Source organism: Blastomyces dermatitidis, assembly GCF_000003525.1.
Source record: "Blastomyces dermatitidis ER-3 genomic scaffold supercont1.10, whole genome shotgun sequence".
In the NCBI taxonomy this organism is placed as follows: Eukaryota; Fungi; Ascomycota; class Eurotiomycetes; order Onygenales; family Ajellomycetaceae; genus Blastomyces; species Blastomyces dermatitidis.
This window is the reverse complement of record NW_025544783.1, coordinates 3,267,042-3,278,401: the sequence shown is the minus strand read 5'-3', so window position 1 is coordinate 3,278,401 and position 11,360 is coordinate 3,267,042.

Sequence of the window (11,360 nt, the reverse complement as noted above, 5' to 3'; positions counted from 1 at the left end):
AGAAGAAGATGTTTAAGTGAGAAGAGACAGATTATAAGACATATTATAATGCCTTGAAGAGGCTCTGTAAGAGAGTAGAATGATAATGATTTTAAGTAACACTTCTAATAGATTTAGACTGAACTAAGTATAGAAATAATGCAGATAACATCACTCATGAGAGGTTGAAGAAGAAGACAGTGAAGAGTCTTATACAGTAGCAGTGAGATCAGAAGAAGTTCTGAGAATGATTTGAAATCAAGATAAAGAGAGAGAGAGAGAAGAAGAGTGTTACTGTAAATAAGTAACAGCAAAAGAAGATTGAGAAGGTGTTAAAGTAAGAGATAAAGAAGTTAAAACTGATAAGTTTTTTATTTATTGAGAGATAATAATTTTTGATAATACTTCTGTTCTCTAATTGATTAGCAGAAGCTGACAGAGAAGAAGAGAATTAAGGTCTTATTCAGGTCTTGAATGCACTTCATGATTTAGAATATTGAGAAGACAGTTCTTCTCTCTGAGCATGTCAATCTGCTTATTACTAAGATGGAATCTGAGACAGCAGATCAGAAAATGCAGGATTTTAAAGCACAGATTGATCTAGCTGAGAGAGAGCAGTGAGAACTCTTCTCTGAGAAGGCAGTGAAGAGAGATTTTAAGATAATTATGATCTCAGATGAGAAGAAGAAGAAGAAGAAGAAGAATAAGAAGTGAATTGTAAAGAATGATAAGAAGAATAAGAAAGAGAAGAAAGATAATGAGTAGAAAAAGTTTTTTTCTTTTTATATTAGTTAGTTATAAGTTCATAATTATTAATAATTAAAATTAATTTTGAGTTTTTAAAAATTATTATACAAGTTGTAATCAAGTCAGAAACAATATATATATATATATATATATTTAACTATCATGATTTACAAACCACTATAATGTATAAGTATCAACATTTTTTCAATATTGATATTCATAATATTAATATATTTTTAATAATATTATCTGATAATGTAATTTAGTAACACTCTCTTTCACAATATTAATATATTTCAAGAAATATGACAGAGATTAATTAAGATTGTTTATTTACTTTTATACATTAATAATATTCAATCTGAGTTAGTACTAAAATTATAACTAAGTTAAGAAATAAGATTATTTTCTCTTATATTAATTCTTCTTACACACATCAGTGATCAGTTATTGAAAATAAATTATTATCTTTCTTAAATTATTATCATGTCTTCTGAATTCACTTCTTTCACTTCTTTTACTTCTATTAAAGATTCACAAACTCTTCAAGAAATCACTATAAATTACAAAGTCTATGTTATTTACAATTCAACACAGAATACTCTCTTTCAATTATAATGAATAATCACTTATTCTTCACATCTGATTTCAGGTCATGAAATTTATGAAAAACTCAACACAAACATTGAGATGAACTATGAAATAATTATTAACAGATTATATTACAGATTACTAGAGAGTCATCTCTCTGCTATAATTAGACTGACCGTGTGACCGTGTCTGGGACCAGAACCAGATTTTTTGATAGTCTCATTACCAATTCGACTGATCCCATTACATAGTTTTAACATTAGATAGTAGTCTTATACTGTCTCAGTGGGACTTACTGTCTACTCTTGTCACATTTTCCAAATGAGACCATGATTTCCACTTCTCAATTTAAATTATTTTTATTGCTTTAAATGACTTTAAATCTCATTTGAGCGTTATCAAAAAGTGTTACTTTTTAAAAAATTAAAAATAGTCTAAAAAAAGCCTTAAAATGTCTAAAAATAGTAACTTTATGCCAAGAATGGGACTAAATGGGACCAAATGAGACCACTTTCTCATTTTTTTCAAGTCATGGTTCCATTTTAAGATCTGATATATAGTCACTTTACCTGTTTTTTTGATAGCCAGTCCCAGCGGGATTCACGCCAAGAAATGTATGGGATCAGACCAAATGGGATCAAACGTGAAATTCATGATCCCGGCGGCCAGTCTAGCTATAATCACTGTAACTTTATTCAGAAATATTTATTATAAACTGATCATGACTCTGAAGGAATTTTCTGACATCTGAAGTCATCAGAATACAGATAATAAAAGAAAAATAATTAGAAAATTACTACTGAGCTGATAAGTTACTCTATCAGATAATGATTTTTAATAATGCTAACTTTCTAATATAAAGAAAATTATATAAAAACAACTCTGTATCAGTACTCTGATTTCACAACTCTTATCTGATAACTTTTATGAATAATTACTTCATATATATATATCTCTGAATCTTTCTCTTCAATCAATTAAAAACTCTGAATTCTGAACACTTCTTTAAATACTTAATTCAAATCTTCATATTTCATATTAATTCTGTCTTCAGTTTAACCTTGAGACATACTACAAAGTTAATATACAATATCTAGAATCAGAGTTGAAGAATCATCAAAGAGTGTCTCTCACAGTGAATGTATAAACTGGTACAAACAATCTTACATTTATAAGAGTTATATGTTATTACATTGATGAGAACTGAACTTATTAAGAGACATTAATTGAATTTGAATCATTGATCAGTAGTTATACTGAGAATTATATAACAGAGATATTAATGACTGTGATTAAAAATGACTATTAAGATATTAGTCTCAGTCTTCTTACAATTACAACTGATAATGCTGTGAATAACTACACTATGATGAAGAGCTTGAAGTAAAAATTAACTTTGCATTTCTGAAATAATAAATAAGGTTATATTCTCTGCATTACTTATATGATTTAACTTATGATATAAACACTGATAAAGAATCTTAACATCAAGATGAAGAATAATGAGATGACTGATTCTTGAGATGAGAATAAGATAGAAGTAATTACTCAAGTAACTTTTACATTCACTTTACAAAAGATAATGTTTTTTGATAACACTTTTTAATATTGCTTTTTGATAATACTTTTTAATAATACTACTGTTAATTTTGAATAGATTGACTAATAATTTAAATATCATAGATTTAAAATATTACTAATGTGATTTGTATCTCTTCTAAATAACAATAATAATTTCATGATATTTAATAAATATATAAATCAGTCACATCACTGAATATAATACAGAATATTAGAATATGATAAAGTTCAATATATGAGATAACTGTTCAGACTCTTTGATTGTATCAGATAATTGATTATTGAGTGTAATACTCTGATCAGAAAAAGATTCAGATATTGAAACTTTCTGATATAAAGTGAACTCAGTTGAAATATGTGATTGATTTACTGTTTCAGTTTTATAAGATAATAAAGACAGTCTCAATTACTTATACATCAATGCTGCAGTCAGTCTGATAAGTGTATAATAGTTTATTTACTCATCTTGAGAAGCAGTTGAATTACTTAAAAGAAAATTTAATCTGAGATAATGCTATAGCATAGACTATTGTTACTGTAAGAAATAAACTGATATATTACTATAGTAAAATAGAATAATCTTTTACAGAGTACTATACTGTAGTAGCTCTACTAGATTTCTTCTGTTAAGTTAATATCTACACTTCTCAAGAGTGAATAGAGAAGAAATAAGACTTATATATTAAATTAGTCTGAGACTACTACAATGTCAACTATTAGAGATTTGAATGAGCAGATGTTTGAGATATGAAGACAGTGAAATACAATTCTCTAATAAGTAACAATCTTTGATAACACTTCATATTACATAGAAATATAATACTAACTTTGAAATAGAACTTGTATACATTGATTACAACTGAAAATCAGGCAAAACTACATACTTATAAAACTGAATTTAACTGCTATCTTCAAGATAATCTGTCAAATTTACATACTAAATCAATTCTAGAGTTATGAAAAATTATTGAGAGTATATATTCAACTGTTGCACTGATAATATATGATATTCTAACAATTTCATTGATAGAGATGAGAATAAAGTGAAAGTTTAACTCAAGTTGAGATATTTATCACTATCACTGAGAACAATTATAAGAAGAAATAATCAAGAAACTCATGATTATAAAACATGAAATTATCAGACAGTTTAATATCTCTGATCACAGTATATCAGAGAAGTGTAGTTTTCATAAGAAAGTGAAGAATAAACTTACACAAGAATGTATTTAGTTATTTCATAAGTATTATTAATAATTATTATTAAATTCTGATTATATAAGTAATTACTGAATAAACTGAATGAGACTGATTTTAATCTTCAGTCTCAGTTTTATTCTGATTTTAAAAGAATGATTATCTTTCACAGTTTATTCTGAAAAATTACTCTCATTTCACTGTTCTTGAATTAAATCTGGTCATTTTTCATGTCATTTCTCTCAGAAATGGTCCATTTTCAGATTTTTTTGAGGCTTGATTCTAGTGAGACTCACGCCAAGAAATGTATGAGACCAGACCAAATGAGACTAAATGTGAAATTCATGGTCTCAGCGGCCAGTCTAATCAGATGTGATTCAAAGATTGCTTAAGTCAGTGTATAATTACAGATGTACACCGGCTTCTTATATATTGTAATATCATACACTAAATTAATTAGTGGCCGCTATGACCCCCTTTACACTTGTAAGCTAGTTCGGAAGCGGCCGTGTTATTATCCGATGATCGTACGTTCTTCCGAATCACATAAGAATAAGATATCTATCTAATATATTTCATCTGCTAAGAATAGACTGGCCGCCGGAATCATGAATTTCACATTTGATTTCATTTGATCTGATCTCATACATTTCTTGGCATGAATCCTGCTGAGACTGACTATTAAAAAAACATGTAAAGTGACTATATATCAGATCTTAAAATGAAATCATGACTTGAAAAAAATAAGAAAGTAATCTTATTTAATCTCATTTAGTTTCATTCTTGATATAAAGTTACTATTTTTAGATATTTTAAGGTTTTTTTTAGACTATTTTTAATTTTTTAAAAAGTAATACTTTATAATAACACTCAAATGAGATGTAAGAATAAGTACTCGCAGGCGATTATTTGAGTGTTTGCAGCTTGGCATGATATGTACTGTTAACTACTAGAAGTATTTATAATAGAAAGATAAAATAGAGAGATCAAATGTATAGTAGTATTCAAGCTAAGTTATAAATAGTATTCATGAACTTCAGTCTATATAGTTGTGTGTAGACTGACCGTGTGACCGTGTCTGAGACCAGGACCAGATTTTTTAATAGTCTCATTACCAATTTGACTGATCCCATTACACGGTTTTAACATTAGATAGTAGTCTCATACTGTCTCAGTGAGACTTACTGTCTACTAGACTGACCGTGTGACCGTGTCTGAGACCAGGACCAGAATTTTTGATAGTCTCATTGTCAATTCGACAGATCCCATTACACGGTTCTAACATTAGATAGTAAGTCCCATACTGTCTCAGTGAGACTTACTGTCTACTCTTGTCACATTTTCCAAATGAGACCATGATTTCCACTTCTCAATTTAAATTATTTTTATTGCTTTAAATGGCTTTAAATCTCATTTAAGCATTACCAAAAAGTGTTACTTTTTAAAAAATTAAAAATAGTCTAAAAAAAACCTTAAAATGTCTATAAATAGTAACTTTATGCCAAGAATGGAACTAAATGAGATCAAATGAGATCACTTTCTCATTTTTTTCAAGTCATGGTTCCATTTTGAGATCTGATATATAGTCACTTTGCATGTTTATTTAATGATTAGTCCCAGCGGGATTCACACCAAGAAATGTATGAGATCAGACCAAATGAGATCAAATGTGAAATTCATAGTCCTGGTGGCCAGTCTACTGTCTACTCTTGTCACATTTTTCAAATGAGACCATGATTTTCACTTCTCAATTTAAATTATTTTTATTGCTTTAAATGACTTTAAATCTCATTTGAGTGTTATCAAAAAGTGTTACTTTTTAAAAAATTAAAAATAGTCTAAAAAAAACCTTAAAATGTCTATAAATAGTAACTTTATGTCAAGAATGGGACTAAATGGAACCAAATGAGACAACTTTCTCATTTTTTTCAAGTCATGGTTCCATTTTGAGATCTGATATATAGTCACTTTGCATGTTTATTTAATGATTAGTCCCAGCGGGATTCACGCCAAGAAATGTATGAGATCAGATCAAATGGGATCAAATGTGAAATTCATGGTCCTGGCGGCCAGTCTAGTTGTGTGTAGTCAAGAGCTGCTAGCTCTATTAATTATGTAAGAGATAGAAATAGAGATAAAGAATCTGTAAGAAGTGAGATTTCTTATATATTTCTCTCTCTCTAAGACTTTGTTTACAAAGTCTTTCACTGAGTGACTTCATAGAGTCAGCTCAGCACTGCAGTAATACTCACTAAAAATCCTTCATATCTATAAAAAATCTCAGTGAGAAAAAATCCCTTATTACTGTGAAGAGAAAAGAGTCTGTTACTCAGTTTCTTATTTTATAAGATTCTTTATAATCTACAGATTCTTCTCTGACTATTACACAGATTCATCTTATGTCTTTCATATAGAAGAGTTCTGATTAACTCTTAATTATTTTCATAAGATTTTTATATAATCATCACATAGATTCATCTCATAGATAAATCACTCTCTGTGAGATTATTCTTATTAAAAAGAAGTATTCATAAGTTAATCTTTCACTTATTCTTATAAATCATTGTTCTTTGATTCTGTAGAATTGTGAGGAATTTTTCATTCTTTTATCAACTCTGTAGAATTATAGAATCAAGATATTTACAGTCTGTAATCACTCTTTATAGTTATATAGAAAGATTCAGATCTGTAATTCACAATCACTCTTATTTACTAGAGTTATCTGACTGTTTTATGAGATTACTCACAGTGTAAGTAAATCTCTCTAGAGTAGTATAAATATCTCAGATCTGTTTATGAAATATTATCTTTTTTTCTCTTTTTCTATAATAGCTTTTATTCTTATAAACTATAAGTATTCTCATTCATCTGTGAAGTGTTTTCACTCAGATAACAGAGAGAGAGTGTTTCTGACAATATTTATATATTGATTCAAGAACTTCTCAAGAATAAAAATTTTGTTAATTTCAATATCTTTGCAAACAATGTCTGACTGCTGCTGAGCTTCTTATGAGTGTCTTTATAACTTCTCTAATCACTTTTTATCAGCTGATGAAGCAGAAGTACTGTCATCATAATCATGTCTTCATCTCTTTCAGCCTCATCACTGCATCTGATCTTTGAGCTAGTGATCAATCTTGTGCCTCTCTCAGATCAGTCTCTGACTTCAAGTAGCACAGTCTTCTTCTTTGCTGTAAGTCTTCTTATAAGTAATTTCTTACAGATTCTAGCTGACAGTTCTTGTAAAGCTTCTGATATTATCAGTGTCTTCTGCAGTTCTGTGAGTCTACAATCATCTTCTCTCTGTTCTCACAATCTCTGATCAGATATATATGAATATGTCTCAGTTTTCTATCAATGATTCTCACACTGCAGTGCATTTTCACAATTTCATTGTCAATGAAAGATGAATCTCTGAGTACTCACAAAATTCAGATAATTAAGACAATGTGAATATTATGAATTTATAACAGAAGTTGATCTGAGCAGATAAGCTCTCTCTTCATATCTCAATTATTTCTGAGCTGAATACTTCAGTATAACTGAGAAAGCAGACATAGCTTCATGAGAGATATCTGATCACACACATAGACAGTTAGTTCTCAAGACTCTGCTGCAACTGTATATACTCTGATATCTGACTTCTCTGAAGTGTGATTCAAAGGTTGCTTAAGCCAGCGTACGATTACAGGCGTACGCCGGCTTCTTATATATTGTAATATCATATGCTAATTTAATTAGCGGCCGCTATGGCCCCTTTACACTCATACGCATATGCTAGTAGTTCGGAAGCAGCCACAGTATTATTCAATGATTGTATGTTCTTCTGAATCACATCCTCCCTCACCAGATTCAGTCACACTCATGTGACCATGTCATACACCCTAGCTTCATGCGGATTAGCTTGCCACTAGTGTTTCATAATTATGTGACCTATCTCTAATTCAGCTAGCATTCTGTGTACACTCTCACAAAGAAACTTTCACTATATTACATCACTCATTCACTAACTTTTCTCATTCTTCAATCATCTTCTTCATTTCATCATTATCAAACACCATCATCATTCAAGATTTCTACCTCTTCTTCTGTTCAACTCTTTTCATCTGTTCATCTATCACATTATACACATTTCTGACAATGGCTTCCTGTTCTCACAACAAGTGTCATTGTAGTGCTCATATCAGGCAGTTCATTAGCAGTAAGTGTAATGTGTTGTGAAACATGATCAGGACTTGTTTATCTTCTAATGATCACCAGAATGACATATTATCATGAATGATGATACATCTTCTTATACACTCTCAATCATTTCTCTTCTCAGTGGGTTCCTGATTGTGTTTTCTGGCACAATTTTGTGTGAACACAGATGCTGATATGTTTGTTTTTATTCATATAGAATCATCACATATTGACAGATCTGCATCTGTCAATGATAGTGAACTCAATGTTGAATCATTGATTGAGAACTTGAAGGATGTGATAATGAAGAAATTGTCTGTGTCATGTGTGGCCAGGTCTTCTGTGTCTCTCTCTCCCTCCTCTGTTCCTTTCTCTGCCGCTTCCTCTCAATCTTCTACACCTGCTCCTGTGTCTGGTTCTCCCGCTCCCACTACCTCTGTTCCCGCGACTCTCACTTCTGCCACTCCTGGTTTTACCACCTCTGCTTTTGTTATCAGCTCTTCTCAATTCAAGGAGATGTTGTATAGACTTAATGAATCACATCTCTCAGTATATACACTCTCATCCTTCTTGTCAACTCTCAGAACAATTTATTGTATAAAGACTGTGTATAACATGACTATCTGAAGCTCAGTTACAGACACTGATTATTACATTTATTTTAAATATTTATAATGAGACAATCATTTATTCATATCAGAGAATCACTCTTCTTCTCAACAGTATTGAGATTGTGAGTCTTTTTCTTTTCATCTTTTCAATCTGACACTGATTTTTCTGCTCTTAGAGGAAATTGTTATGAGTTTTACTATGCATAAAGTCATAATATTCACAGACATCAAGAAGCTTTTTACAACTGTAAAGTTCAACATCATAAAGATATCTACTCTGATAAATTTCTTCAGAATGATTAATTCATATCAGTCTATTCTCTGACATCTGTCATCTGACTTTGTGATACAGATGAAAGATATTCATGTTTTCAGAAATAGAAACACAGATGTTGTACTCTTTTATATCTGCAGGCATGAGACTTGTATATCTTGTCTGAGATATTATTATGAGAATGAGCTGTTCACACACTGTATTCTGCTTTCTGTATTTTCTCATGTCTCTCTCTCTCTTTCTGAGAAGTCTCATGCATGTTGTAATTGCACATACAACTCTAAGATCAGCAGGTGTTTATTCAGTAACTATTCTCATCTCTGATTTTATGATTTTCATATACTAACAATGATTCTTAGTTGCTTCAGCATCAGAGATCATTCTGATTGAAGATGATAATATCACTGAGACTACTCTCTCTCACTCTTAAGCTTCTTCTATCACTTTCTCTCCCTCTTCTGCAGAGAAGGTTGTGCGCACACCAGGTCATAAGTATTCAGCTTCAGATAGCTTCCGTCATTCATCTGGTTCTGCATCTTCTTCTTCTTCTGTTTCTTCTGTCTCTGCTTTCTCTGCTCTGACTTCTGGTTCTGTGAGTTCTGTGCTCTTCTTCAATTTCTCTACATGTATGTATGCACATTTCTATATTGACATTCCAGTCAATCTTGCAATCAATGATATTAATGTCATACACAGAGCAGTAGAGAAATCAAAGACATGTATGACATTGTTGTGAGAGTAGCTTGCAACCCTTAAATCTCTTATGAATCTTGAGTTTTGAGATTTCCTTTGTTTTTGGCATTTTTCAGGTGGTGTGGTGTTGGAAATAGATTAAATGTGTGATATATGAAAATGAATGAGATGTGTATGATAACATTTGTCTTTTGCAGCTGACTCTTACAGTTGATGATTAATTCATCATCTCTTTTCTTACACTTTTTCTCTATCTGCTAGTCACTACTCTTATGTGATCTCTATATAGTACAGTGTTCAGTGACTAGATTCAGCAGCTTTCAACTTTTTATAATTCTGTCTTACACATTATACTGTCTCTCTTCACTCACTCAGATCACTACAGTGAACAGCTTATTAAAACTAATCTCATCTGATCTCTGAGCATTCTCAGAAGTCAAGATGACTTGATCTCATATATTCACAGATATTTCAGATAGTTTGTTCTCTGTGATCTCTGTGATTGAACTGATATAAACAGTCAAATTCAACTCTGAATTCCTTTTTCTTCTGTAATCTGACTCACATGCAAGTCTGCTACTTTGAGATCACTCTTTGCTGCATTGTATCTGCTGTCTGCAGCATGTTATTATACAATCAGCTACAGTCTCATCACTTATTGAAGTGTGATATTCATCTGATTTCTTCATTTCTTCTCATTCTTTCCTTATAATTGTGAAAAGATCAGAATAAATGAGATTATCTGATTTATAAGTATCTATGATTTCTCTTATCTTGCAAGACTTTTCAATTATAAGTCTCTTCTTTTTTAACACTGATAATAGTGCTGTGAATGATTATAATTCACTCAGGTCTTGCATCTTTACTTTCATAAGTTATGAATCATTGATTAAGTTGCATAAGACTCATCTCTCTGATTCTTTCAATGCATACATTCTCAGAGAATGTGATTTGAGTATTTTATATAACTTAAATCATCTAGATTAGAACTTCTCAGAACTCTTATTGCATACAAGAACTCACATTCTCATCTTGAGACTCAATTTCTTAATAAGTGAGTCTCATATTCTTTTCAATTGAATTGCTCAGTTCAGGAGTAACTCATTAGCTTTTGCATGTACATGGCTGATCTCTTTCAATCTTGGTTTCATGTCCGCGACTGTTGCATCCGCAACTGCTACTGCTGCGTCTGTAACTGTTGTTCCTGCTGCATCTGTGACTGTTGTGTCTGCAACTGCTGTTCCCTCTCTCACCTTTTCCGAAGCATTCTTCGGGATGCGCGGATGCAATCCATACAACAGGTAGAATGGTGAATGCTTGAAGACTGCATGCTGCTGAATTCGTGTGGCTAATAGCACCTGTCCGAGATATTCATCTCATAGTCTTGTAGGCTTGCTCACTAGATATTTCATCAGCATATTGCTCAAGATTTCATTCAAGTGTTTCATCTTTCTGTTCATTCACAGATGATATAACATTGTTCTACAATGTCTTGTCTGTAACTG